The following is a 6,000-nucleotide window of genomic DNA, read 5'->3' as shown; positions in this document are numbered from 1 at the left end:
TTTCGCGCATCACGCACCCATTGAAGTCAATGGGTGCGTGAAAACCACGCAGGTCGCACGGAAGCACTTCCGTGCGAACCGACTGATACAGCGCACCAGCTGTCAAAAGGATGAATGTAAACAGAAAAGCACCACGTGCTTTTCTGTTTCCGAACATCCAAACGGAGTGTCTTTGCGATGAGCGAAGCCGGACAAGCGAACCGAGCTTCACCGGGTTCGGCCAAACTCGTTTTGGCCGAACCCGGCAAAAAAATTATCGGTACGCAACGTCAGGAGAGTCACTGTCCATGGTGCTGAAAGAGTTAAACTGTTTCAGCACCATGGACAGTGACTTCCGATCCCAATATACATGAACCTGTAGAAAAAGAAACGAAGTTCTGACTTACCGATAACTCCCGGCATCTTCCTCCAGTCTGACCTTCCGGGATGACAATTCAGTCCAAGTGACAGCTCCAGCCAATCACAGGCTGCAGCGGTCACATGGACTGGCGCGTCATCCAGGGAGGTGGGGCCCGATGTCGAGAGGCGCGTCACCAAGGACGCGTCACCAAGGCAACGGCCGGGAAGTTCTCGGTAAGTACGAACTTTTTCTTTTTTTTCAACAGGTTTTTCAATATTGTGTTCGGCATTCACTGTCGAGGGTGCTGAAAGAGTTAGCTCTTTCAGCACCTTGGACAGTGACGGGCGTCGACTAGCCTCATCTCTATGATGGCGGCTGCGCGAAAATCACGCAGCCGCGCATCAGACACGGATGACACACGCAGCTGTCAAATGGTTTTTGCGCGTGCAAAAACGCAACGTCCGTCTGTATCTCCCCTAAGGCCTTATTCACACGACCGTGTATTACGCGCATGAAAATCACGCGCGTCACACGGACCTATGTTAGTGAATGGGGCTGTACAGACAGTCCGTGATTTTCACGAAGCGTATGTCCGCTGCGTAAATCTCACGACATGTCCGATACTTGGCAGTTTTTCGCGCATCATGCACCCATTGAAGTCAATGGGTGCGTGAAAATCGTGCAGGGCACACGGAAGAACTTCCGTGTGAGGCGCGTGATTCGCGCTACAGTAGTTAAATAAATGAAGGAAAAAATAAAAGCCCTTCCTTCATTTCTTTTTCTAAACTTCAAAACCGCGTCATGTGAATAAGGCCGAACGCTGTACAAACCACAGCAAAACTCAACTTGCAAAAACCCTGCATGTCGTAAAGAACCCACAGCATAAATGGACATCCTGTGGACTTGAAAGACGTCCCGCAAAACACTTTCTGCATTTGTTTTCTCGCAGCATGTGGCTGAAATCTCATCCACTTTGCTGCTAGCTACTATAAATGCTGCGGAATTTCAGCACGGATTGCCGTGGCAAAAAAACGCTACTGCATATTCTGCCCGTGGAGACATACCCTAAGGACCAGTTCACACGGAGCTTTTTGACGCGGAAAATGCGTCAAAAAAGGGCGAAAATTAAATCAATGGGAGGCGGAGGCATTTTTCTTTTCCGCGAGCAGAAAAACCGTCTCGCGGGTAAAAGAAGCGACATGCCCTATCTTTGGGCGTTTACGTCTCTAACCTCCCATTGACATCAATAGGAGGCAGAGAAAGCGTATTTTGCCCGCAGCGCTCAATGGCCATGGACAAAAAAATGCAGCAAACGGCGTGCAGGCAGATCAAAATCTGCCTCAAAAACCCAGACGAAATTTTGAGGCAGAATTTTCTGCCTGTATAAAAACTCAGTGTGAACATAGCCTGAGGCCTCATGCACACGACCGTAGCCATATGCACGGCTGTTTGTGGTACCGCTGGCCGCGAAGTGTCACCCGCAAATTGCGGGCCGTGCACATGGCCGCGTCCATTATGTTCTATCAGCCTGGACTGCAGAGCACGGCCGTAATAAGACATGTCCGTTCTTTCTGTGGTCCAGGCTCCTGGGCCATGCATGGACCGTGGAAACCACGGTCATGTGCATGGGCCCACAGAAATAAATGGGGCTGCAATTCTCCCCATGATTTTCGGCGGAATTGTGGCCGCAAAAGCATGTTCGTGTGCATGGGGCCTTAGGCCGCATTTAGTGAGTGTCAGGAAAGCTCCTGAGGTACACACTAAACGTGTCCATGGGGCACCATTTGCCTGACAGAGGCCAAAAAGTGGGTCCTTTTTGCAGACAAGCTAGTATAATTTTTTTAAATTATTATTTTTTTTAATAATGGAACAAAGCAGTATATTATGCTATTCCACCATAAGGGATCTCGCAAAATAAAACGTATTCCATGCGGTATACAAACTTTTAACATGGGAGCCAAAGTATAACAGATGCCACTATATGGCACCCAGACAAAGAATGGACAGAGGCAGCACTTCTTTTTGGAAGTGCTGCCTCTGTCCATTCTTTGTCTGCTTGATATCCAGGACCGCAGACCAGGTCTTATTGAGGCGTGCACCCACTTGCAGTCCAGTACTATATGGCACCCGTCATAGGGATACGTTAAACATACACCTCGGGGAACATCCCCAGGAAGTGCATCAGGTAGTGCTCAGACCGGGGATTCCATCCCTGGCGAAGGCTCCCGACATCCCATACGGAGACAGGGACGTCAGGGGCTTTCAACTACTGAGTCCCTGACCAGAGCATCAGAATACTTCGGCCAGTGCTTCTGGGACTGGAGAAGCCCTTGATATCAGGAGATTCTTCATGCCGGAGTGCCTAGCCAGAACGCAGATTCTACAGTCCATGAACCACCGGCGAGAGCGCTTCCGACACCACAGCTGAGGACTCCTGCATCTCAAAGCTACTGACATCACTGTCCATATATGAACAGTGACTTCAGGAGCTTCCCCAGGTACAGCGCTTCAGGTAGCACTCTGCTAGGGGGAGGGGGGCTTAAGTTTACGTCCTCCCAACGTATATCACAGAGCGAAGAAAAAAATAAAATAGAAAATAAATAAATAAAACACGGTGTGAATTAATGCAGAACCCCACCAGCAGCAGGGAATTAAAATGTCAAATTATTGCCTTTAGAGCAGGCCTGAACAATTCTTACCCAGGTTTAGAGCCAGCACAATACACCATAGGGCAGGGTCCACACAAGCAATTTGAGGAGCGATGAATAATATATATTATTTTCATAAAAAGCCCTGCAGATAAGAAACGAGTGCATCACAACAGACCCTCCCCTCACTTCCCCAGTAGTCACAGCAGGCCATCCACAGTAGTCAGAGCAGGCCTGTTCTTACACGAAAGTTGCGGTTTTGCTCCCCTCACCCAAGTATTCAAAATTAAGCTCCCCAACTTCCCCAGTATCCAAAGAAAAGAGGAGATCAGCAGCACATCACAGTCCCAGAGAGCTTTTAAACAGGAAGGAATATTTTCAATCGGTGCAGGCAGTGTCGAGTTGCAGCCAGACAACTCCAAAACAGACACAAAGAGATAGAAAATCCGCAGCACACACGTTATCCAGGTAAAAAAAAAAAAAGGTGTCTTTATTTCACCAAAATTGTGACGTGTCGACCCCAACCAGGGTCTTTATCAAGCTTGAGAAAGACCCTGATTGGGGTCGAAACATCGCAATTTTGGTGAAATAAAGACCTCTTTTTTTTTACCTGGATAACGTGTGTGCTGCGGTTTGTCTACCTCTTTGCATATTCCTCAGTACTCACAGTAAACCCATTTGCTCAATAGTCACAGCAACCCTCTCCTACTTGCCCTGTAGTCACATCAACTCCCCTTAACTTGCCCAGTAGTCACCATCCTTCCACTTGTGATCAATGTAGGGCTAATCCCGTTTCCTCAGCAGATAAACAGCAGAAATCCCCATTGCCCACCCCCCCCAGTAATTACAGAAAGGCCTCCTCTCAATCATGCACTCACCTCCAACAATGCAGGCAGGAAGCTAAACTGCAGCCTGCTGAATATAGCTTCCAGCAGAAGTAAAGGGGGTTTTACACTGGGCGATTATCGGGCAGACGAGCATTCATAGAACGCTCGTTGCCGATAATTGCCCTGTATAAACAGGGCAACGATCAGCAGATAAACGAGCAAACGCTCGATCATCTGCTGGTCGTATCGTTTTAAAAAAGTAAAATATCATTGTCGGCAGCACATTTCCCTGTGTAAACAGCGAGACGCGCTGCCGACATGACAACGTATGGGGACGAGCGATCTGAGTAACGACCCATCGTCCCCATCCATAGCTCCGTTTGACAGGAGCAAATGGGCGCCGATCAACGATGTCTCGTTGATCGGCGCTCGCTGCACCGGCCAATTTTTGGCCGGTGTAAAAGGGCCTTAATGTGACTTGATGATAAAGTAGCACCACAGAAAAAAATGGGGCATAGAATAAGATTAAAAACACAAGAAAGGCCAAACTCACCAATTGGGCAGGTATAAGCCCAGCAGGACGCAGACAGGACAAAACGCTGCTGAAGGAAAGTGCTCAGGTGTGTTCAATAATAATAGGCACTCAAACTAGCCTTGAGGGGAGTGGTGTGTGGGGCATGAATATAAATGTGTAGTGCAAAAAATAAATACAGTGTGTAATACACAAGTGATAATAATGTATATGGAATATAGGGGGCAGTAGTGCATAAGGGTCAGAACTATGTGTTATATATAGGGAGTGAGTGCAATGTGTGAGTAGTGAGGCACAGCAGATACTGCCGAGTTGGCTGTTATTATTGAACACACCTGAGCACTTTCCTTCAGCAGCGTTTTTGTCCTGTCTGCGTCCTGCTGGGCTTATACCTGCCCAATTGGTGAGTTTGGCCTTTCTTGTGTTTTTTAATTCTATTCTATGTCCCATTTTTTTTCTGTGGTGCTGCGAACAAAAAGTTCTAGTTAGGGACTCGCAAGGCACTGGGGACCCTTGGCGTTGGGTTGCGAGCTTTGAGTATTTTGGCCAGAACAACAACTAAACGCCCCATGTATGTGTTTACTATATATACTTTTTTCAGGACGCAGCCAGGTTTATAATGCTGGGAGAGCATGGTGTGCTGGTGTTTGGCATTGCATGCAGGGCAGTCCGCTCTGATAGCATGGGCGTTATTAATAGGCTGCTAATCGAGAATGGACCTGTCTCTGTAATATGCTGCCCAAACATAGGGCTTTAATGTAATTATCGCCTTCTGTGCAAGTCAGAGTAACACACTCCATTGAAAAGGGGAACGGTAACACCAGTAGTCAATTTATTCATACATTTTCAGGAGAAATAAAGGAATCGCATAACGCAGTTAAAAATAAAAAAATATTTCACGTTGAATACAAGGATTTATTAAAACAGACGTGTGAGAATACCACGTAAAACACGGGCGGCTCGAGCCAGCTAGAGTGGCTGTCCAGGACCCCGATCTAAGGCCTCATGCACACGACCGTGTTTTTGCGTCCGCAATTCCCCCGAAAATCCACGGGAGAATTGCGGCCCCATTCTTTTCTATAGTTTTCCATAGTTTTTGCGGTCCGTGCACGGCCCGGGGGCCCGGACCGCAGAAAGTACGGCCATGTCTTATTACGGTCCGGAGCTGCGGTCCGGGCTCATTGAAAACAATGGCCGCGGCCATGTGCATGTGCGGGCGGCCTGCGGCTGACAGTCCGCTGACAGTCCGCAGCCGGCCGACCCGAAAATCACGGCCGTGCACACGGCTACGGTCGTGTGCATGAGGCCTAAGACATCCATATGCCCTAAGGCTAGGATCACACACATTGTTTTTAAACTTATTTTACTACCAGGACTTGCAGATTTTGCTGCGGATCCAAAGGTAATGTGCAGCAAAATCCACATCAGTTTGGATTTGTTGTGGATTTTGACCTCCCCCATTGAACTTAACGGGGAAAAAAATTCACAACAAATCCGCAATAGGAGGATTTAAAAAAAACTGCACTGCAGGTCAATATCCTATGAAAGGGCCTGTTCACATCAGCGTTAGTTTCCGCTGAGGGGCTTCTGTCGGAGGTTTCCATCGGGTTAACCCCTCAGCGTAAAGGCAAACTGAAACCTCAGCTTCCGTTT

Source organism: Rhinoderma darwinii, chromosome 6, assembly GCF_050947455.1.
Source record: "Rhinoderma darwinii isolate aRhiDar2 chromosome 6, aRhiDar2.hap1, whole genome shotgun sequence".
Classification (NCBI taxonomy): domain Eukaryota; kingdom Metazoa; phylum Chordata; class Amphibia; order Anura; family Rhinodermatidae; genus Rhinoderma; species Rhinoderma darwinii.
Note: the sequence above shows the minus strand (reverse complement) of the source record.